The sequence below is a fragment of the Dermacentor variabilis genome, chromosome 1, assembly GCF_050947875.1.
Source record: "Dermacentor variabilis isolate Ectoservices chromosome 1, ASM5094787v1, whole genome shotgun sequence".
NCBI lineage: Eukaryota > Metazoa > Arthropoda > Arachnida > Ixodida > Ixodidae > Dermacentor > Dermacentor variabilis.
Window position 1 is genome coordinate 287,634,431 of NC_134568.1, and position 25,076 is coordinate 287,659,506.

General features: G+C 48.0%; 1 protein-coding gene across 4 annotated transcripts in view; it reads right to left on the reverse strand.

The window, feature by feature from the left end:
• The window catches only part of LOC142566775 (monocarboxylate transporter 5-like), a 117,213-nt gene that overhangs the window by 65,792 nt on the left and 26,345 nt on the right, over nt 1–25,076 (reverse strand). Inside the window, exon 1 of one of the 4 annotated variants that reach the window (XM_075677674.1) lies at nt 4,036–4,328. The exons of the other annotated variants lie outside the window; for them this stretch is intronic. The gene's annotated coding sequence lies outside the window, so the exon portion shown is untranslated. Of the gene's footprint in view, nt 1–4,035; nt 4,329–25,076 lie in introns of those variants that run through there. 4 annotated transcript variants of the gene reach the window in all.

Consider the following 25,076-nt stretch of genomic DNA (forward strand, 5'->3'; position numbering starts at 1 on the left):
GTTTCGTCATTGTGACGGCCGTCGGTACTTTCGATGCCGTTTTACACGAACCGCCTGACCCTTGGCGCATCCTTCAATTAAAGCACATATGTGCCATGTTTGAGGCTAATCCTCATCATTGCCATGTACGCCTCGTTTGTGCCGCCGGCAATGTTCTCACAGCCATGACGACGAATAATTACACACAAATACACCACCACAACAACTCCCATACGATGCCCACAACGCCATCCTAGTCTGCTATATATAGAGTGAACTTGTGAACTCCGAAATCCATCCAGAAGAATTAATTGTTGCGATAGTTGGCCTTGCATTGTTGAAGGAAAATTAGCGCGACAAAAAGACAACGCACACAAGTGTTTGTCTTGTATTCCTGTGTGCGTTGTCCTTTTATTGGACTAATTTTCCTCATCAGTGACCGAAACACATGCACAGATGTCACTGCACTCAGCCTCTGTGCAGCGCAAGCCTTCGCACAAATTACCAAGCGCTATTGTTGCGCGTTAGCATAATGGTTAGCGCGTCCGGCTCCTCAGTTCACACCTCTGCAGCGACGTGAGTTCGAATCCCTGTGGTAGTGGTAGGCATAGTTTTTCTTAGGATAGTAAGCTGTTGAGCTAGTTGGTTTGCCATGATTTTTGCAAAGGGGAGCGCAGAAGCGCTGCAGAAGAAAGAGACCTGCTCTTTCCTGCCCAGGCGCTATCCTTCGCGCGGGATTCCCTGTTCGTACGTAGCACCTGATGTGTGTTGCAACAATTTAGGTGTTTCGCCTCCATTATGGAAGTGTTGAATACCATACACTGTTATAGTGGCAGGTTTGCGTACTTTAGAGAGTACTATAGAGAGTACGTACTATAAATTATGCTGGTATGATGTCGTGATTTGTTGTCTGATTACGTGGAGCAAGGACGCGCCCATTGACACCACTTTTGAGGAGAAATGCCGTTGTATGTAAGCCGGTTTGCTGGGACTTGGTTGTCTGCCGCGCGAGTATGACCATATTAACAGCGATGAATAGTTTTTTTTTTTTGCTTTTTTTACTGCCCATGGCGACCGTGAAGCTGGCGATGAGGACACGGCCTAACGACGACAGCTAACGTCGATGACGACAGCGGTCGTGCTCAGCGTAGCTGAAAAGCACAGACGGAAGGACGGACAAAGCAAACTATAGTTTCAAGCACTTAACCACTGTCGCAGTAATAGTGCTCACTCTAAAATAGATACTGCGGGCTACAATACAATTAAAGATTAAAGAAAAAAGAAGTGGGCGAAAAAAAGCCAGGACGGTACTTCAGAGCGAAAATACTACAGTTGAATAGGAACGAAAAATAAAAATAAAAGAATGTAAAAAAAAATAATGATGCGATGTGCGTACACCAGACAGAAGAGAACCGTATACGCAACTATTAGTAAGAAGCAGCATCCTCGATGTTCATCCCTCATCTCTTCCCGACACACTGTCAAGCATACAGCGACCGGCCATGCTTCAACTAAGACGCATGGATGTTCATATGAAAGGTTCGCATAGACGCGCCACAGAAATGCCTGCTCGGAGCCGCTGTCTCTTCGCGCTGTCCTTGGCAGTCCAACCTTCCGCATTGCACCACGACATGCGCATCGTGCGTGCCTCACCCGCGACGAGGCATCAACTGAGGCGTGTCAGCCTCGAGGGCAATAATAAATGTGCGGATGGAATGGGACGAGTACAGCGAAAAAAAGAAAGAAAAGCGCTCTTCTCTTGTCGTTAAGCAAGGGAGGAAAGAGAAAAACGAGGATCGCCAAGGGTAAAAACTACCATAAGGTGGAGACTAGGACGCGAGACGGAGTTGCGACAGTTAACGGCCGTTCAGGCTCGTGCAGGTCACGGAAGAACGCCTGACTCGAGCCCGAAAGCTTGTCTCGAAATTACCACGGCTTGCCGGCAGTAACAAATGACGTCAATTAGTGTGGAAGTCACAGTGACAATTTACACTAGCGCAAGATTGTCAGTTAAACTGAAATGTGCAATGTTAACGGCAGGAAGCACGAAAGAAAAGAAAAACGAAGCATTGGTCAATCAGTCAACAAATGAAGTTTGGAAATGCCACGCTATAGTCTCTCATATGAGCAATAATATATATAGCTTACTTGCTGTTACGCATGATGAGCTCAGTTGCAGCTGTAGCAGAAAGTGCAGGCCAGGACCGGGACTCCGGAGTTTCTCTCTTGCCGTGTCATGCTTGATAGTACTACAATAGCACTAAAGCGCTAGTGGCCAATATGAGTACGCGAAGAGGGTGCAGGAAATATTGGCCGACCTCGCTACCACCGGACAAGGCAGAAAATTTGGTCCTCCGCTCTGCGTCTTGTTTTTCTTTTTTTCCTTTTTTTTATGAAGAGCGATCCAAGACAACATACTTCGTTGTGCCTATGGTGTTGTCCAGCTATTCAATGTTTCAAAGTGAATAACACCCGCCGTGATTGCTCAGTGGCCATGTTCTTATAGGCTGCTGAGTACGAGGTCGCGGGATCGAATACCGGCCACGGCGGCCGCATTTCGATGGGGGCGAAATGCGAGAACACCCGTGTACTTAGATTTAGGTGCACGTTAAAGAGCCCCAGGTGGTCGAAATTTTCGGAGTCCCCCACTACGGCGTGCCTCATAGTCAGAAAGTGGTTTTGGCACGTAAACCCCCTAAATTAATATAAAGTGAATAACTCTTGTCAACTGAGCGCAATCTTGTTTTCGAATGCCGCAGAAAACCATACATCGCTTTCAGTACACACCATATCACTCCCAAATAGACCCAGTGGATAAAGTGAAACGTCGTCCTATATGACGGCTAAGCCGCTCGCTGTTGCTAAATCACTGAGTTAATGCAGGTGACGACGCGGGATGTGCAACTCATCGGCGCATACCGTCAAACACGCCCGTGGTACGCGCATGAATTCTATTGAGCGCTGAGGACGCTTCTATCTCACACTCAATGAGCTATCAATAAGCGTTTGATAACCACGTCAGTGACCAAAATAACTTATGCACTTAGTGTTGCTTCCAATGTGCTCATGTCGGGGAAAAGTCGATGGAGGTCGTTAAGACACATGATTCAAAGGGTGGCAGTACATTACTTTTACGGCACGAAGTAGGTTTGCAGTAATAATGAACTTAAATTTTTACATAGAGAAACTTGAAATTTGAGGAGAAACTCATAGGCAGCCGCTTTGTCAAACGGATGTGTCTCTTTCTCCGTGACATGCAGTACTGGGACCGAATTCAGAAAGTGCGCTCTGCCATTGGCTGGCCGGCTTCGCTCATATGTCCAGCATCAGAATTCCCTGGAACTTGCTCTTGCGAACAATTCTAGTGTTAAATATTTTTGTGAATACAGGCCCTGAATTATGAGACTCCAAGCTGATTTGCACACTTGTTGAGCTCACATACTGCCAGTCATTCTACGGAGTAAATAGTGTGTTGTAATTATACTCATGACTGATACTGCCCCGCTATAAACACGCGCATCACTGCCGTAGGCCCGTAAATGCAGCTAAATGGTCGCTGGAATCAGTGCGGGATGGAACACTCGGTCAAGCTCTATTTTCTAAATTTTTTTTTCTCTTGCATAGACATACTATGTTCAGAAAACAATGAATTCAAGTGGGAACGTTCCTCGCCGTACAAATATCGAAACTGAACCTGGCATGCCGTACGTCGAAGTGGCTAGAATGGAAGTAGTACTTGCTGTGCAGATTTCTTCACTAATCGATCCCGAAAGATAACATCGTGTTCGTAGAAGGAGAGAAAACAAGAATGGTATGCACCTTTGCCTTTTGACATTCGCATGCAGCTTTCAGTGTCACTGCGGCGCAACCGGGTCTCCTCCGACACGATTGACCGCAGAGTCCTCAGGAAGAAAACCACGTGCGAGAAAACAGTGAGACACCAAACATAAACTTGGCGAAGAAATGTGCAGTAAAAAAAAAAAGAAAAAAGAAAAGCACCCACGCGCGCGGGAGCTGTCATGGTGCGTTGCGCGGCCGGGGGGGCCACGAGCTCACCTGTGCAGCGGGTGGAGATGACGACTCGGAATCAGCGCAAAAGTGGGTCTGCGCTAGCCGCCAGCGCCAGGTCACAGTGCCGGCAACGACGGAGAAGGATGGGGGGGACTCCCGAATCTGTCGGCCGCAGGCAGCGTACGCGCGGAGAGACCGGTCGGATGAGTGCGGCGGCCGTCGAAAGGGAACGTCGCGCACTGCCGCTCCTCCGGCAGCTACGCAACGCGCTGTGAAGCCGCGGTGACGCCGTCTGCTTTTCCCGGTGGCGGCGTTACGAACGAGCCCCAAGCGATGCTCTCTTCCTCCCAGATTCTCCTTGTATGCTCCTTGTTCTTTCGCTCTTGTTTCTTTCTTTTTTTGTTCATCCCCTTTGGGTGGTTTTGCGGCCTTTCATTTGCTGATTCAACGTTTCCCCTCGCCACGCTCGCTTAGAGGCGAGTCAGTGTGTGCGCAATCAATTTCGCGTCGGCTAAGGAGACCTCGAATCTCGCGTTTCGGCATTGTGCCCTTCCCCCCCGCACGTCGACGCCTCCCTTCACTTTCACTTCACGCCGGCCGTTTATGCGCGCCAATCGCTCGCGACCGGTCTGTGACTGGCAGCCGCTGCCGGTTGTCTGCGGTGGCCGCAGCACTCGTTTATCACGATTGACTCAAGTCGACCGCGAGTCAAATGGTGTCGTGAACCCGCGCCCTCGTATATTGGATGCCTTAATTTTCAAAGGAGGAGCTGCGACTGACGTCACTTCGCACTTTTGCGCCAAGGTCAACGCACATGTGCTTTGCCTATGGGCCACAAGATCCCACGAACTACAAGATGCGACATAAAAAATGAAAAAGAAGCATTACCAGCTAGAGAGACTTATACCGTTGGGCAATTCAGTTCACTGTTGAATAAACTGGCTTGCCAGCCGAGTTGCGTATCCATGATTCAGCACAGAAAGCCAGCGCAGGACCGCAAAGGAAGAAACGACGGCTAATGTGCGTTTTATCGCATTCTTTTTTCTTTTCTTTCGTGCACTCTTCGTTGCCTCTTGGTTTGTAGTTTCTAAAACTTAGAAGAGGTTAAAAAGAAAGGGGGGGGGGCGAGTGGTTGTGAGAAAGAAAGACAAATCGGTATAGTGCTCGGCTCGCTACTAATTATTTATTTGACGAGTTGGATAGCAAAACTATAACATTTAGATGAGCCCCGTACATGCGCACAATGTCATGTCGCGAGCGGCGAGAAAGTGACAGCCACGCAAAATAGCTGAGTCTCTCCTCTACCGCTGGAGCCGTTCCAAGTACAAACAGTTCACCGCCTTTCAGCCACACTGACGTGATGCTAACGCAAACGAGGTGACTTTCACGCAAGTTTGCTCAGCTTTGAACACATATTGCGGACAGGCAGCACGAACGAGGCCGCGGTGACAAGCACATATGGCTTATTGCAGATTACGCGGGTAGTATGGGAATGCGAATCTCCCCGGACTTATGGAACGTCGTACATCGGGCAGACCCGCCTACTTACTAACGCCCAGGAATATTCGTATGGCATGCTGTCAGAGAGTGGGACAGGTGCGCATTTGCCGAACGCTCTGTGAAAGCTGTCCGTGGTTCCCTTTGTTGATCAGATAAAGATTTCCGGCAGTAGCTGTGGTACCATGGCCACTGACTTCTTGCAAGTGTTGCATGTAGAGAACAGGGTTGTAACGATTACGCAGGCCTTTTGTCGAACGTATCCTGCGCTAGCCGCAGCGTTTCTTCGGTTATCTCGTATTACTCGTGCTTCTAGATGCTCTCCGTCTGGCCTTGTGATCATATCTACTGCTCGCCTTATGGTGGCCTCTTCTTCAAATAAAGATATTCCCAGCCAAGTTCCTCCCCCGTTCTGTTTCCGATTCGTGACATTTTTCGTTCTCTTTATCTGTCAGACTTCGCACCAGGCACTAGCAAATTTATATGTACGCCGTGCAAACTTAAATGGAAGTTGACCAGTCTGCAAAAGTCATATCAATTGGGCTTTCTTTCTTTCTTTCTTTTCTTTCTTTCTTTCTTTTAGTTTTCCTTACCCTCCCTATAGGCTAGTCACACTCGTCCGCGGAGTCACAAACCCAACTTATAATAGGTGGGTTTAAGTTTTCTGTTGTCATTAAAGTTCTATGTTCACTCTTTTCCGTGAATAAAAGAAAACGAAAGAAAAAAACACACGTATGTTTTACTACAACAACGTTGACGATGTATTCACATATATGAGTAGCTTCCCCAGGAACGCATTTCTTACGCCCGCCACGGTACGGCTCTGGCGTTCTGTTGCTATACGCGAGGTTCCGGGTTCGGTTCCCAGTGGCGATTGCAACATTCCTATGTGAAGGGATCGTAAGACTCTCGCGTATTCTAGAGGCGCGTTAAAGATGGTCACACTTTTAATCTAGAACCCTCCACTACGGCGTCTCTCGTAGCCAAGCTAGCCAGTGAATCCCATAACCGATGAACACTTTTTGGAGCAGTGATGGAGGAAGACGACGAAGTGTCTTCTTGGCAGAACACTTGTTTCTGTGCTCTGTGAATTTTTGGTAAAATCTTCGGCTTTCGAGGTGCCTCGCCTCCCCGTCTTGCAGCCATGGACGCGGAGCATGCTAGAGGCCCGCCTGGCCAGACGTCATCACTGCCGTCAACCGCAAGGAAGCGAGTTGGCTCCCCCAGCGACACCGAAGACACCGAGCTGTACTCCATGTCGGACGACTCATCCGACGACGGCTTCATACCCGTCCGGAGTAAGAGGGCGAGAAGAAAAATCGTCAACACAGCGCCGTCAACTCCTGCGAGCACAACGACTATGAGGTCAAGGCCTGCGCGCTGGCCACACGTCATCATTTATATGCCGGAAGAGCCATCAAGCAACCTACGATTGCTGAACAGGCAAGCCCTATCCATTTTTCTGGAACGTGCGGTGCCGGATCAAATTAAAGATATAAGAATAAATCCACGCAAGAATATACTCGCCATAGACGTGTACAACGCGAGCGCGCTTGGAAAACTTCAAGCGATCACGGAGCTAGGCGGAATCAAAATGCGCCCCTTTATCCCGATCGACGACACATCCATAGCCGGTGTGATTTACGACATCGACATAGCCATTCCTAATGATGACTTACCTAGCCTCATCAAGCCGGCATACGAAGGCACGATCATTACGCAAGTGCGCCGCCTTGGGAATACGCGCTGCGTAAAAGTAATATTCAAGGGGGATTGTATCCCATCCCACGTTAAAGTCGGACATTTTCGACATCCGGTCCGACCATTCATCCAGAAGCCGCTTCAATGCCATCAGTGTTTCAGGCTAGGACACGTCAAGGGCGTGTGTCCCAACTCGCTACTGTGTCCCCGTTGCGCTGAACCTCATGCAGAACAGACCTGCGGTGCCACGGTCCTGAAGTGTGCTAACTGTAGCGGCCCTCACGCGGCCTCGTCGAAAGACTGTCCCCGCATCAAGAGGGAACGCGCGGTTCTCAAGCAAATGGCCAGAGACAATTCGGCCCACAGGGAGGCAGCCAAAGTAGTCCGGCGTCGGCGTCGGCGTCGGCACCATCGTACGTCTTCGAAGAAGACGCATGCGCGAAGTGACAGTACCCACTCCTCTGCGGTGCCAGTTAGCCGCGCCGCGAAAGGGCCCACCACTTCCACGAAGGAAACAGAAAAGACTCTATCTTTAGAGGAATGGCCTACGCTACCGAGCCGCTCCCTTGCGACAGAACCTCAGAAGGTCGGGGCCCCACCTGATCCTTCTCCGGCCATGGATGATTCACCTAAAACAGACCGTCAAGTCATCTCGGTGCTACGTTCTCTCATGGAGGCCATTCGAACGCTTTTAGTGGACATGAGGACACCATCTGCTCGAAGCGCACTTAAAGTGTTGGACGCCGTAAGCCCAGTGCTTGCATCCCTCAACTAGACAGATGGCTACTCCTACCCCATCCTTCCGGAAAGAAGTCAAAGCAGCGTCCGTCATCCAGTGGAACGCCAGAGGGCTAAAATCACGAATTTCAGATTTTCGTCAGTTTGTCTACACCAATGGGTTTCCACTCATCGTCATTTGTGAGCCCAACTTGTCGAAACCAATAAGACTGTCAGGATACGAGTTTATCATCTCATCAACAAACGGTGCATGCAGCAAAATCGTCGTTTTTGTTCGTCGTGAACTCACCTATGTTTTGCAACCAATTGCGCCCCACGACGACAATCAATATCTATGCATCACAGTTAAAAAGAACAAACTCTTGTTTACTCTCATAGGCGTGTATATATCGCCTTCCAGCAATTTCGATACCAAAAGATTTGCGGATATCTTGAGTGTTTGTCCCGCCCCATGGGTCATCATAGGAGATTTCAATGCACACCATCCAGCATGGGGAAGTACAAGGACAAATGCAAGAGGACGAATATTAGCAAGTATCGCCCACAACTATGGCCTTACTCTCCTGAACGATGGTAGCCCCACCTTTCTTCGAGGCGTGACATACGGCAGCTGCCTCGACCTTGCTTTCGTCTCCAACTCTCTCGCCAGATGTGTGAAGTGGTTTCCAGACATTGAGACACATGGGAGTGACCACATTCCCACCTATCTGAACATCAAAGGCATGTCGTCTACATCAGGCTCACGGAATACCATTCGGACGATTCAATGGGCCAACTTCAAATCTGAGATGGAAGATGCCTGCCGCGAGGGCCTACCCTCTGGGTTAGAGCAAACGATTAAAATGACGATGCAAAACGCCACTCGCATGATGACGATCTCTTCCACGCGAAATGACTTCGACATAGAATTAGAGCGACTTCGAGCGCTTCGTCGCCGGGCGGAACGTCGATATCGACGTACAAAATCAATCCATGACCTTAGGGCAGCCAGGAGGATGCAAAAGAAGATTCAGCGTCGTATGGATAGATTAGCGTCGGAACGGTGGGCAACGTTTTGCCAGACACTCGACCCCCGCAAGCCACTGTCTCACATTTGGAAAACGGTGCAAGGTCTGCGTTGCCTTCCGGAACGGCGTTTTCCATTCAAGGCGCTAGCGCTTTTCCAAGGGCGGCAAGACATCGATGTCGCAGAAGACTTTTGTGCGCGGATCGCAGACCAAGCGGCTCGTCCAGATCCTCCAGCCCGAGCTGACGTCCCCCATTCCCGTGATTGCCGCATGGACCTTCCTTTTACAATGGAGGAGCTCGAAGCGGCACTAGCTCTCTGCAGGCGCTCATCATCTCCGGGTCCAGATGGTATATCATACCGGGCCTTGTGCTATCTCGGAGAGTCCGCTCGGATAGAATTGTTGAGCCTTTACAACTCCTCATGGCAGGAGGGAAATGTTCCTGACGAATGGAAAGTAAGCCGCCTGGTGCCACTCTTAAAGCAGGGCAAATCCCCATTAGAACTCACCTCTTACCGCCCAATAGCACTGGCCAGCTGTGTCGGAAAGATAATGGAACGGATGATCCTTGGCCGCCTGGAATGGTACCTTGAATTTTACAAGATTTATCCGCTTTCCATGGCTGGTTTCCGACGTGACCGCTCTTCCATCGACAGTGTAGTTGATCTCGTTTCATATGTCCAGCACGAAAGGTCCCGTAAGCGTTTATCTGCAGCTTTATTCTTAGATGTGAAAGGGGCATACGATAACGTATTACATGAGGCCATTCTCGACGCTCTTGCGACGGTTGGCCTAGGTGGTCGAGTTTTTTTGTGGATTGCAAGTTACCTGTCTGCAAGATCATTCTATGTGTTAACTGACGATGGCCCAACTACGCGACGCTATACCAGCAGGGGCGTTCCTCAAGGCGGTGCTCTCAGCCCGACGCTATTCAACCTCGCTCTTGTTGGACTTGCTGAATGCTTGCCAACTACCATCAAGATTTCAACATACGCTGACGACATCTGTGTCTGGACTTCGGCAGTCACACGTCCTCAGATACGTGCGCGACTTCAAAGAGCGGCCACTTTGACAGCGAACTACTTGTGTAAACAGGGTCTCAGTATTTCACCTGAAAAATGCGCACTAGTCGCATTTACTCGGAAACCGATGACGCCTTATATCATCTCAATCAATGGGCGGACCATTTCCTATGTCCGAAACCACAGATTCCTTGGCGTCATTATTGACCGAGACCTCTGTTGGAGCCCACACGTGGCCTACATGAAACGGCGCCTGACAGCTACTTGCCAGTTGTTCAAATACTTGACAGGGAAGACGTGGGGGATGTCAGTAGACGCAATGCTTAAACTCTACAGAGCTCTCTTTCTCGGTTTTTTAAGATACAGTCTACCTGTACTGAACAACACCTGCAAGACAAATATTCGTGTTCTGCAGGCAGTACAAGCTCAAGCACTCAGAGTCTGCCTTGGTTTGCCCAGATGTACGTCAACAGAGGCGACTCTTGCGATTGCTCGGGACCATCCAATGCGAACTCACATTACGGTGGAAGCCCTGAGAACGCACATCAGACATTTTGCACGTGCTCCCTATCACCACCTTGCAGCACTACCTTCAGACAGGCACGAATCATCATTCTCTAAAACTATCAACAAGTACAACGACAAACTTCCCTCGGGCTTCACCGCTGCATCTAAACCATCGATACCCCCTTGGTGTCTTATCAGCCCCACAGTACATCTCAGTGTACCAGGAATCGGAAAAAAGTCTGAACTGTCGTCGCCTGTCCTCAAACAACTGTCTCTGCTTCTTCTGCACGAGAGGTACGCGGACAGTGAACACATTTATACTGATGGTTCCACAAACATCCAGTGTTCGTCCGGTGCTGTGGTTGTCCCAGCAAAAGCTATTACCATCAGCTTTAGGACTGACCACCCGACAACATCGACATCTGCTGAACTAGCTGCTCTTCGCGCTGCACTCCGTTTCGTCAGTCGGGAGCCACCTCGACAATGGTCCATCTTCAGCGACTCAAAGGCAGCCCTACAATCTGTACTATCAGCTCTGCGTCGCGGGCCGTTCGAACAGCTCGTATTCGATATTAGATGCCTACTCCATACATTACAGGAGAAAGGACACCACGTGACGTTTCAGTGGCTGCCAAGTCACTGCGGCGTCACTGGAAACGAAGACGCCGATAATGCAGCTCGGGCAGCTCTTGAAGACGCACAAGAAGAGGCCATACCGCTTTCACGATCCGACGCAGCTAGCAGACTTCGAGTGCTTGCACAGGAGATGACGCTCTCTTCATGGTGCACACCAAACAGCCAGACCAACCAGAGCAACCGTCAATACCACCTGCCCTCTTTGATGCATCTCTATATGCCAACTGGACTCCGCCGAAGCGAGGCGACTCTGCTTTATCGCTTATGGTTAGGGGTGGCTTTCACGAAATCTTACTCATTCCGCATTGGAATGGCCGACAACGCTCTCTGCAATGCCTGTCTTTGCGAGGAGACGCTGCAACACATTCTGTGCGACTGTCCTGAATATAATGTTCAGCGACAGTCCCTGGCATCCGTTCTCGCGCACCTTGACACTAGACCATTGTCCCTCGACACGATTTTCACATGCCGCCGACAGAAGACATCGCAGGTGAAGGCGACGAAGGGACTACTTCAGTTTTTGAAAGAGACGGGATTGGACAAGCGGCTCTGACAGTGTTATCACGTACAATGCCAGATTGATAGACTCTACCGGACGATGTTTGTGTGCTGTACTATGTGCTCTCTCTCTCTCTCTCCCCCTTCCCCATCTTTCATCGCACCCATCCCTCTCCCATGTGTAGGGTAGCAAACCGGTTACGCTAAACTGGTTAACCTCCCTGCCTTTCCTTCTCTACTTTTTCCTTCCTTCCTTCCTTGGAGCAGTGATAAAATGTATGTCTAGGAATGTGTAGTAATAATTGCTCTCAGAAGTCGCCAGAAAATTCCTTCCTCGCCGGCTGGTATGCCTAATTTTTTTTAATCCCTTGGAATTTCCGCCAGAGCAGAGGCAAAACAATTTTTTCGGAAACATTCGATAAAAGCATGCAGCCCAGTACGAGGCAGGTATACTGCAACAAGATCCATGCTGAGTTTTTGTCCGTTATCCAACGGGGCATAGTTATCTGGGGCCAAATACATAACATTTTCGTTCATAAATGCTGTTTGACCTTGGCCGGCCGCCTTCACTGATAATATATCCAGCATCAGGGTTGGTTGGCTCCCTTTAGGGGGTAAGTGTGAGGGGATGAACTGTTACTCCCCATGCTGTTACTCCTTCGAGGGCTAACAGTTGCCCTTTTCCGATGCTCTTCAAGGGAGTAACGGAGATTCTTTCCGATGCTCCGCAAAGGTGGAATTAATGAAATCAGGCATTTATATCCCGATAAAAAAATTACTGAGCTGAAAAAAGGTGCCGGAAAGCAGGATCCGAACTCCCGTCCTCGCGCTCACAAGTCAGGTACTCTAACCATTTCACCACGGCAAGTCGGTTAGCAGGACAGGATATTGAGACAAGGTTAAGCTTGGGAACACAGGTGCGGCAATGTAAACGCGACTCGGCATTTTGTGTATGCTATGCGGGGAAAGTCTAACGTTGAGTGTACTGGCAATCATAAGCGACTTCGAAAAGAAATCTGCTCGATTACTCTTAGGGCGATTTAAACTGAGGCACTACGCGATGTATACGTGCAGCGAGCTTAAACGGGGGACACCCAAGACGACAGGGAAGGCCAATTTCTAGTCGCTTAGCGTGTCCCGTTTGAGCTACACGTCGCTTCACTTAAGCTTGTACTCTCCTTGGAACGGAAGGAATGGTACTATTGACCAAAAAAAAAAAATCTAGCAGTCTATCAATGACTTGCTCGTTTAATGCGTATCGCTCACTTATGGTGTGCGCACGAAGGGCATGGCTCTTCACATTCCAGCTTTTAATTTTCCCGCAATTTTTCTCACGAAGAGGCAAAGTGCTACTTGGCATGTAAATTCAATAGACAGTGCGCGAACTTCGAACTATTCACGACTTATAATATAGAAAATACCGTTTTCGCCAGATCAGTCCACGACACGGACGAAAACAGCGGAGTTCATGGGGAGTAACTGCTGTCGTTCGTCCTCCCGTTGCTCTCTTTCCGACCAGGGACTAAACACTTACTCTCCAAAATTTGCACATGGCACGCACATTCATGCACCACTTAGTCCCTTGAGGGACGAAAGCGCCCTTTTTAGGACTAACTGCCCAGATGCTCCCGTTTTCCCCGGGATTTTTCTTAGAGTGTAATTGTCCTGGTACATCCTCATCATCTCGTGCTTCGTATCCCGAGAAACAGGTCAGTACAAACTGCCGTAACGCTAACGATCCGAAAGGTGAAAACTGCGAGGGAAAAGAATCTATTCTTTGCTTGAACAAGAGGGAAATCGGAACGTTGCAGTGTTTATTTCTTTCTGGAGAGAACGCGATAATTTCAACTGACAGTCTTCGGTTCTGCCATTTGTTTCTCAAGTGTGTTTTTACAGCGAAGCTGTGTACCTCTACCGTCCGAGGAAATTTTCGTGTCGTTGGCGTGGTAAGCAAAAAACTCCCCATACGTGGGCAGATAAACCGAAGAAAGTGACAGCAATGTCAGGCCGACCCGCGAAGGAGGTGCAGTTCGCCATTAAGGGGCCCAGATACACAGCTTCGCTGGTCACCTTCTTCACAGAGTGAAAGGGCACTGAGTTTTCCTTTTTTTTTTTTTGACGAAGCTTTCGTAGCCTACTATCCCGTGTATCGCGTCCTTCAGAACTGTATCGCCGAGTAGGCCACAGCAAGCCAGTGTATATAGCATGGTATTGATCCCCGCGAAATAATGGCAGTGGGCGCAGATGTGTTCTACGTAATAAAACATTAAATCGCGACATAAAACTCGTAGATAAGTACAGGTTACTTAAAGCTAATCTAACGGTAATTTTAATACAACTGCTTTTCTATGTACGCAAACTCTGCCTGCACCGGCAGTTTATGCGCTTTGGCAGACATTCTTGCGACAAATAGTCAGCAAACACATTATCAAAAACGTCTCAATTAACCTTTTTTTTTTTTTTTTTTTGCTATCACGATTGTGGTATATATTTATATTTGAAACGTAAAGAAAATCATTTTTAAGGACAGCTCCATTTTGTTTGATTATCCTGGAACGTTTTTTGTTCCGAGATATTCATAATCAAATTTGACACCCTGTCAGCTGATTTCAAATTCAGACGCGTGGATATCGACATAACGGCAAGCCTCCATTGTGACGTAGCTTACTGCATGTGGCACATCGTTTGCAAGCAGGGCGAAGCTGGGACCGAATTCACATTGGATTGGATTGGAGCCAACTTTATTTATGCCTGCAGTTGGGCGCTCGCGCGCCCCGACGAGGGCCTACGTCATCCTCGAAGTCGCCGTTACTCGGCGCGGGTCTCCGCTCGCCGTTGCCGGCTCGCTGGGTCCGTGCCTTTCGAGCGCCTCGAGAACCTGCTGAACGGCCCAGAGCTGATCGTCTCGGTCGTAGCTCTTCGCGGCTGCCTCGAGCCGCGGTGGGAGCGTTCTTGATTTTGCTTCTTCTGGATAATTGACGCAGTCCCACAAGATGTGCGTGTAGTCTGCGGTCTCCCTCCGGCAGACTCTGCACATATCTGTCGGATATGTTTCGGGGTACATGCGATTCATCAGTCTCGGGCTCGGTAGCGATCCGGTCTGGAGCTGTCTTAGTACTTCCGCCTCCGCTCGACTCAGTCTCGGGTGCGGGGGTGGGAGAGTCCTGCGAGCCAGGCGGTATAGGGCTTTGTGATTTCATTGTAATCCGTCATGCGGTCCTTGGTTCCGAACCACGTCGGACGGTCTGTCGCCGGGGCGCGGTTGGTTAGCGCTCGCGCCGCTGCGTGTGCCGTCTCATTATGGTTCTCATTGCGTTCCGACGCGTCGCCCGCGTGCGCCGGGAACCACTTCAGTCGTACTTTTCGTTCTTCTATAGTTTGACCGCTAGCAGTACGCGCTCAGCCTCCCTGCAGATTTGGCTTTTGGCGAAGTTTCGCACCGCCTGTCTTGAGTCACTCAGCACCGTGTGGCAGTCAGCGTTGGCGAAGGCCAGGGCGATGGCTACCTCCTCCGCTTGTTCCGCTCCGGCGCTTCTCACGCTCGCTGCTGTCCTCGTGGCGCCGGTTGACGCCTCTATGACGACCGCTGCGAAGGCGTTCCGTTGGTATTCGGCCGCGTCCACTTACCGCGCGTGTTTGTCGTTGGCATGCTGATCGATGAGAGCCTTAGCCCTCGCCGCTCTTCTTCCCTTGTTGAACTCTGGATTCATGTTCTTCGGTATGGGGTCGATTCCGGTCTGGCGTCGGACCTCTTCGGGGACGGGGAGCTTCATCTCCACCTCGTTCGAGCGTCCAATTCCCTGATCGTCCAGTATCTTCCTCCCGGCTTTGGTCATGGACAGCCGCTCCAGTTGAGAGGTCCGTTGCGCTTCGGCTATTTCGTCGAGCGTATTGTGTATCCCGAGTTGTAACAAGCGGGTCGTGCTCGTGGACTCGAACAGACCCAGCGCCATCTTGTACGCTCTCCTGATGAGCACGTTGATTTTGTTTCGTTCGTGTTGCAGCCATCTGTGGTAGGCTGCAACGTACGCGACGTGGCTGATGACGAAAGATTGGACGAGCCTAATTAGGCTCTCCTCTCTCATGCCAGCCCTTCAGGAAGTGACTCGTTTGAGGAGTCGAATCGCGTTGGCTGCTTTTGCCTTGAGACTGGTGATGGTTTCGCCGTTTCTTCCGTGCTTTTCGATGACCATGCCTAGAATCCTAATTTTGCCGACCTCGGGAATCACGTTGCCGGATTTGGTGACGATTCTGATTTTTTCGTTTTCGCGTTGTCTGGTCTTGCCTCTGCTGTTTTTGGTAGGTGGGAGTATGAGAAGCTCCGATTTGCTCGGCGAACATCTCAGTCCGGTGCCTTCCAGCTGGTCTTCTATTGCGTCGACGGCGGCTTGCAGCGCGCCCTCAATGTGGGGGTCGCTGCCACCGGTCACCCATACCGAATTCACAGCTTTTCTTTCTTTATTTGCCATTGGCTGGCCACCTTCGCTAATAATATGTCACGCATCGGGATTCGCCCGAAATTTCTCTTGCAAATGCGTTTTTTATTATAATGATTAATTGAATGCAAGGAGATATTGGTGTTTTAGACGCCGGGTACTTCTGTTTTAATTCAAAGATGAGCTAAAAGAAACGTCAAACAAACAATAGATAAAAAAACTACACCAACAACAGTTCTAAAGTTAAGAGGGTATGAACGCGAGCTTGTTGCTACGAATCCATTGCGGAAAACAGTGCTAAAGACATGTTCGAGTAAAGAAGGAAACAGGGCGAGCGCGTATATCGGCCAGACAGGACGGTGTCTCCATGACCGCTTGCGGGAGCATGCGTGCAACATCAAGAATAAGAATGGGAACAACAAGACTATTCACTGCGCCAAATGGAAGGTGCGCCCCTGAGTAAGGTTCTCCGCAGCTATCGAGACAATCCCGCCCGTGAAATCTTTGAAACCTTTACGACGGTGTGCAAAGGGCCGTGATGCGTCAGCGCCACTTCACTCGTCACCGACAAGGAGTACAGATTTCTCCGGTACTAATCATGACCTATTCGTTCGTTTTTTAGACCAGGCACGTACCCAGGATTTCTTTTTTTTTTTCGAGGGGTGCCCAACCCAAGGTAACTTCTATGCAAATGAGGGGGAGGTACCTTTACTAGTACAAATGTGAATAACGGCCACCATTCGCCATAAAAACGCGTAAACCCACAAAAGAGAAATGAAATAAGGTGTATTTTACATGTACGCCTGTGCCATACACCTCTCCTTTACTTGGCAAACAAGAATCTATGTCAAATGGACATGCGCAGGAAAGAACCAGAGGAAGAACACTGCCAAGAACAAGTAAAGAAGCCAAAGTTTAAAATAAAGATTATTTGAGCAGAATACAACTTAAAAAAAACAGCCATTGGACACCAAGGCACATAAACCGCGCGGAGTTTTGTTACTTCGTCAGCCAATCACAGAAGCAAACAAAATCGTTGTCATGCGGCCTTTTCAAAGTGACGTCGTACTTGATTCCTCCGGAGCGTCTGCTGTTCTTGAAGAGTCTCTTCATAGGCGGAAGCAATGAGGTGTGCAACAGACAAGGGCAAAGTGTATGGAGTCTGAGCATTTCAGTCTTCAAAAGTCTGCGGTGCTGTTAATTTCACTGTTGAAACTGTTTTAATCATGAAACTTCACTGCCAACTGAAGTGAAACTTGACAATAAATAGTTGCAGCGAAGCAAGCATGTTATTTCAGTTCAATAAATAATTAGGCTTTGGCCATTCCACTATAATAGGCGAGGGAAAAGTTACAAAATTACGCACTAATAATTTCATTTTTGTGGTTACCGCCTTATTTGGGTAACAGGAAAAGTTTGAAGTACGAATTATTTGCAGCCTCGCGGTGGAACAGCGGCCGGCAGTTATGAGGGCGTGGGCGGGGCTTCACTGCAGACTTAATTTGCATCCGACTATAGCAATTTTTTTTAATTAGCTCCGGAAGATTTATAGAGAAATATATATTTGCGGAACAATAAGTCTTTTTGGATCCTTCGTTTACTGCTCTACCAAGTTAAGTGCCACAACCGACTTGCATTGTTATTTGGGAAGTTACGTAACGATGCGTGGCTGCCAGTCCCCTACAACGGCGTAGGGCGCAGGACGCTGTGATTCTAGGCGTGCTAGGCCCACCACGGAAGGTTAGAAAAACACCCACATAAGCACAGCAGAGAAGTCGCTACATTAGGCGGCTCGAATGATAACGGTAGAAGCATCATTCAGAACACACGGAACTGTTCTCCACTTCCTTTTTCTCTTCTACGTCCTTTCTAAATAAAAATATATTGATCCATAAATATTTTCATAAACAACGGTTCAATTTGCTAATTTTCGCTTTGCCTTCCTGTTTGGCTGTTGCCTTGGCTCTCTGCCTTAGTAGATCGCTTAATTTCTCACCTCCTTGCGACTGTTCTTTCCAGTTGGCAATTTTGCAAGAAAAGAGCTCTACAATAAGGGAAAACCAGACTAGCTAACGAGTGACAGTCATATTGCCTATGAGTTTAAGGATTATTGCAGGGTGTAATGATGGACGCTGTTTCGTATTATTTTAATTTGCACTTTATTTAACCCATATCGCGGGATTTGGTTCCGACGATCTGCCAGCGTCGCGGCGAGCCGTCACTCGAGGAAATAATGAAGCAAAAGGAAAAGTTAAACGCAATTGGCGTTTTCTCTGGCCGTAACTCGTTTCACGTGCACACAGACCAGCTGACCACGAACCCAATCCCTTTCCTGATCCCTGGATCAGTCTAAACAAAAAGGTTGAAATAACGAACCAACAACGATGCGCGCCACCGTCGAAAAGACGGTGACAACTGAATGCATCTCGAGTTCGATGATGAGGAGCCGAATCGATGAGGAAACTGGCCTTTACACCCCTGGAGATGCCGATAACTACCGTCATCCAAAGGAAGTAAAAAAGGCAGCAAACTGTTGACCACCGAATAGCTGTCAAGTTTCAACATTGATGCGGCGGCGCTTTAGGAATGTGTGTGAGAAGTGGTGGCGTGGGCGGGGAGGGGGGGGGTGGTATGCGTCTTAAATTCGGGGGGGGGGCGTGCCCGGGACCCCCCTTGGGTACGTGCCTGCTTCAGACTGGGGGCCCACCTTGGGTCGTGCCTGCTTCATTCTCCCCCTCTTTCGCTTCCCCTCAACTCCCGTTACTTTTCAAGCTATGTATTTGTGCACACACAATAAAAGCAATTGTTGACGGTCGGCACTAGTCCTGTCTTTTTTCTCGTCCGTATATTTAGCGTTGTTTTCTTTGATGGGTTCTAAAGTTACCATACACATAACAAAATTTTTTTCTGATCAGCGCACAAGCATTCGAGTGTTCATGTTTAGGCACGCACGGCGCTCCTCGTTGGTGCAAAACACAGCGCACACAAGAACCACAGGAACACAATAATATGGGCCGGTACGCGAAACACATATGTTTGAAGCAATTCTAACGTAAAAGCTTTTTTCTGAATACGGGTCCTAATGACAGCTGCGCTCTTGCAGCTGTCATCTGACTGACACTGACTTTTAATGTGAATAGCCCCCTTGGAATTGTCAGATCAGTTTTCTTTCCGCCTATCTAGCTATCCACCTGTTCCACCAAAAATATGGGCCCATCAGAAGGATAGTGCAGTCTAAAAGGTGGGCCGTTGCCGCGGGCGTGTGCCATTGGATATATGTGCCACTGCATATGTGCCAGTCTTCAACGAACCTTTCTGACGCCAACTTTGGTCACTGTGTGTGTGCCACTGGGCAGGCGCGGACTTGCCGGCAGTTCTGCCAGAAGGCGCAGCGTGTCCAGAACGAAGCGCGGCAGAGGAGCTCGGATGCAGTACACGTCTCGTACATGACGCGTTTCGTTTATTCGCATGCTTGGATAGTAATCGTAGGCGTTATCTTCCCGGTTTCTAAAGCGAAGCTTTATGTGGCTCTTCTCCCCATTTAGGTTGCTGGCTGCTGCTGTCTTACCGATTATATCGCAACGTATATTAATCATAGGGGGACAGGGCATGCGCCACTGGATATATGCTTCTGGTCGTGTGCCCCTGGGGCCACGTCGTCGTCATTTCTTCATCGTTCTGGTATAGTGCAGACCAGTACTGGATATAATATTTCCTAGTAACTACGACGTCATCATCCCGTCGTCGTCACTTCTCTATGGTCATTCATTCGTCATATGCCATCTCCGTCACCTCGCTGTCGTCGTGCATTTATCTTTATGTCGTCACGTTGCCGTAATCATGCAGTCGTCGGCATGCCGTCAACGTCATGCTGCTGCTGTCGTTCCGTCCTGGTCGTGTCGTGGTTACATAATTATCACTCCCCTTAAATAAGAAATATACAGCGGAAAGGCGCGCTAGAAGTTTCAATGAATTGATTTATATTTGTCTGCTATGTATAACAAGAAAAAAGCAGAAGCTAAAGGCCGTATGGCATGACAAAGGCTTCTGCTCCTACAACAATTCGGTACGCAAGCAATACGCAGCCCACAAATCACACAGCCATAACGACATTTCAGTCTGGTGCCATGATATGCAACCTTACTTTCGCTACATAAACATTTATAAAAATACAAATATCCGACAGAGTACACTCAAGCTACACTATGTTTCAAGATAGAACTCTAATTTGAAAAAAAGAAGACAGGAAATAATAATACTGATGATTCATACTACGGCTTCATTCAGACGAACGCAATATTGTTTTAATGAAAAATAATGTAGGTGATTCATATGAACCGTCCATAATTTCGTCACGATAATCACGTAGGCGATTTAATATTGAAGCCGCCTGGTAACTGAGTAGTTGCTTTTCCTAATTGGTTCTTATTTTTGGCGTACGCACAATGTGTCGACGCATGCTATAGTGCAGATTGGCGGGTACATTCTGGATGTACTGTGATTTTTCTTTAATGTATTGTATTGAATTGTAGTAATATAACTGGTTTGCCGTCGTCTGTCTGTCTGTCTGTCTGTCTGTCTGTCTTTTCTCTTTCTTTCTTTCTTTCTTTCTTTCCTTCTTTCTTTCTTTCTTTCTTTCTTTCTTTCTTTCTTTCTTTACGCTGGCCCAGTGGCCCAAGTGGACTACCCGCTTTGGCCACTACGTATGTGCTCGTGGTCGTGATGCCATCGTGGTCGTTTAATCATTGTCATTCCTGCTTCGCGATCTGATTAACCCCCGCGGTGGCTTAGCGGCTGTGGTGTTGCACTGCTAAGCACCAGGTCGCGGGATCAAATCGCATTTAGATGGGGGCGAAAGGCAAAAAACGTCCGTGTCGTCATCGTCAATTTAGCGATGTCATGCCGTCGTCGTTATGCCACTTCTTTGTCGTTCCGTCGACGTCATTCCTTCTCCGTCATTTAACTTCGTCACTGCGTCGACGCCATGTCACCGTGCTCGTGGCGAGCTTGGTATGCAAATGACACAGCAAAGTAGGACGATACCAGAGTGTGTCGCATATAGCTTAAGCAACGAAAGTAGCAGAATGACCAGCACATCTATCAAATAAATGTGACTTCAGAAATATCGTATGTCACTACATTGCTCGAATGCTAATCGCATTACCATCGACAGTCATCGTGAGATGATTTCTGGCGTAATTTTTTCTAGTACTATCAATTTATTATAGTTCCTTTTATGCAAAGTAGTGGCCCAGATTAATAGGCAATATTGCAATCCTGAGTAAAAAAGGTACGCAGTGTAAGGAACTTTTCAGCCATGGAGGAACAAGTGAACTTGGTCTATATAAGTAGCCAACAGTTCTGCTTAGTCCCATAGAAATCTTGTCGATATGTGTGCTCCAGGCCAAACCTTCTTGGAACAACACTCCGACAAATTTTAAGACATATTCACTGCTCTATCGTCCTATCTTCAAAGAGAATAGCTCCATTGCAATTACGAAGTTTATTAGCAGGAGCAAATATGATATATCTCGTTTTGGAAGAATTCCTTTGTAGCTTATTCTGTCGTAACCAGCATGACAGTTGCTTCTGGTAATTGTTACATTTCAATTCGACCTCTGTTATAGTTGTAGCTTTAAGAATATGTTAGTATCGTCTTCCACACAAAACTAATTGAAGAGACTTCGGGATGTCGCACAGGTCATTAATATAGATTACAAACAAGTGGTCCAACAATTTATGCTTGTACAACACCCTTTATTATTTCAGCGTAAGATAACATCACTATTTATACTAACCTACTCATAACGAAGAGAAGGAAGAGAACAGCAGTTTACGATAGGTAGCGAAGCACTGGAAGGGGTAAGGGACTACATCTACTTAGGGCAGGTAGTGACCACGGATCCGGATCATGAGGCTGAAATAACCAGAAGAATAAGAATGGGCTGGGGTGCGTTTGGCAGGCATTCTCAAATCATGAACAGCAGGATGCCACTATCCCTCAAAAGAAAAGTGTATAACAGCTGTGTGTTACCAGTACTCACATATGGGGCAGAAACCTGGAGACTTACGAAAAGGGTTCTGCTGAAATTGAGGACGACGCAACGAGCTATGGAAAGAAGAATGATGGGTGTGACATTAAGGGATAAGAAAAGAGCAGATTGGGTGAGGCAACAAACGCGGGTAAACGACATCTTAGTTGAAATCAAGAAAAAGAAATGGGCATGGGCCGGACATGTAATGAGGAGGGAAGATAACCGATGGTCACTAAGGGTTACGGACTGGATTCCAAGGGAAGGGATGCGTAGCAGGGGGCGGCAGAAAGTTAGGTGGGCGGATGACATTAAGACGTTTGCAGGGACAACATGGCCACAATTAGTACATGACCGGGGTAGTTGGAGAAGTATGGGAGAGGCCTTTGCCCTGCAGTGGGCGTAACTAGGCTGATGATGATGATGATGACTCATAACGATGGGTTAAGTGAAGTGGTAAAGGTTCCGGTGCGATACCTCGTACACCATACTGTTCCAGTTTACTCATTAATATATTGTGACATACTGGTTAACATTCCTGCCTTCTTTCTTATCTCTCTCTCCCTCTCTCTCTTAATCAAATGCTGTCCTGAGGTCTAGAAATAACCGTAATGTTTACATTCTGTTTTCGATAGTTAGTATGTCATGTTTGATGTTAAGAAGAGTTTCTTGGCAAGATCTTCTTTTCTTTTTTTGATACCATACTGCATGTCTGGTTACCTATGCTATGCTTACTGAAAAACTTCTGTAATTCAACATTCAGTTCACTCTCGAACACCTTTGATAGAACAGGTAGAACAGATTTCGGAAGGTAATTTGTCATTAAATGTTCATCTCCTCCTTTGTAAATTGGGCATACTCGCGTTTTCTTCAGGCGATCTGAAAAGATACCTCTTTCAGGCATTCTCCTTATGGTGTGATCTGTGACAGGCGCAATTATATCCACATGATATTTCAAGGAAACATTGTTCTTGACTTTATGCAGTAGTTGCCCAGCTTCTGCAGATTTAACAGATGTAAGTATTACTGAGTTAGTAAGACTGAATTCATTCAGTGCAGGAATGGCTACGGGTTCCATCCTGTCGCTCTGCTGGGTTCTGTACACAAAATATTCATTAAAAGCAGCTGCTGCTTCTCTGCCTGCCAATGACCCCACGTCTGCTGTTTATTCCTGTTTTCTCTCATTTCTTTGAAATTAGGTCCCTAACTTCATCCCATACCTTCCTAAAGGGTCATTTTTAATTTTAGCAAATAACTGTTCATAGTGCCTAATTATTGCGTGGTTTAATTCAGCAGTGACCTCATTTATATCAGAAGGCAGTGGCGCACTCCTGGGGTCCTATAACGTAAAACCATTCCAATATGTCTTTATTCCAATCTCCTGACGTCAAATTTGCGTAACCGCCGACGCAAGCATCGGGCGGTCACCCGCAGGTTTGTCTGAAGAGATCAATCAAACGCTCTCCTCATTTCTAGGAAGTCACTTTTGTTTGCTCTAAAAACGAATAACATTGCCTACACTGAGCGGCTTGTCTTATCTAATTGGCTGACAAGAGGTGAGGAGCACGCTCAAGTGGAGAGGGATTCGATAGTCCGAGCCACTGCACTGAAAATCGATAAGCGGATGAAGAGGGTGGTACCGGCGTCTGCGATTGGTCCGCTTTCCCTTGCTTAGCTTGCAGTGGCTGGTCGAAAATCGCGGCGGCGTGCAACGGAAGCTTAAGAATGACGCTAAAACCGATCCTCAGCAAAGAACAGTTGGCAGAACGAGGTCGTAATCGTGCCGAAAGTGCTCGCAAACGTTACACACAGCCATGCAAAAAGTTTTATTATACGCACATAAACCCATGCTCTCCGGCAGATGCAAGTAGCCAGCGCCTGAGCGATCGGCGGCAGCCATCTTTTATTCCTTTCGGAAAGGGGCAGCCTGCATCTATTCAGAAGAAAGTTCAGTTTTGTTCGGCATATTAATGCATCTTTAACGCGTACACGTCACTTTGACGCGGTGAGTTCTTGCGGTTTTGTGACGTGGCGTGACAGGCAGGCGAAGTGGATGCAACCCGAAAACTTCTGACCAATAGTCGAGGGCTAATGGCGCAAAAGCGTCGAATTAGAAATAACTGTTTTTCTTTTTTTCAGTCAAATCAGGGATAATCAGTGTGTACGCGTCATATCAGTAGGCGAGCTATCGCGATTTTCGTGACGTCGCATGACAGACAGGTGAAGTGGGGTGGTTCAAAAAAGTTTTTGACAAATCGCGGAGGGCTGATTGCAGAATTGGAATAGAAAAAGAATAGCGCCCCTGGACTTTACGAACAAGTGATGAATTTTTTTTAATTCGATACACATTTTATTCCTTTAGGTTGGCAACGTGAGCCATCGCCGTAGTGGGCAAGCACCATGGTAAAAGGAGCAAGCAAGCAACCAGCCAAGAATGCGACCAAACCGTGGATCGAGCTGTTACAATGTAGCTGCTTGGGCTGGTTGGTGAAATATTCTTTCGTCGAGGAATATACTTGCGCATAATTCATACGGAAGGAAAGGCCCTCTGTCCTCTCGCATTCTTTCCTTCCGTATGAATTGTGCATTATGTAAGGGTTTTCCTCTGCGAGAGAGTATATTTACTGTTGACACAGAGAGCTGACACAGAGGCCGAGTGCATCTTTAAAGACAGTATCGGCGACGCCTGCATAGCCCGACAGAACTGTGAGGAAAGTGGACATTGCCTTGACCGCGCCATTTACGTTGGTCCATCGGGAACTCAAAAGCAAGACTCCCTCGCCCTGTGTTCGGTATGCTAAGGGTGCAGTTATCACTGACTACGATAACAGCCACGGCAAAGCGACACCGTTGATCATCACCGGAGATTTCAATGTCGACCTGAGAAAAGCGTAAAACCGGTGATCACCAACCTTAATGGAAAACGTCTTCGGTGTGCGTCTTGTCAGCCGTCACCCCAGCCAGCCATCACTTCCACGTGAAAAAGTGGCGGTGCGCTTGGCCACGTGTTCG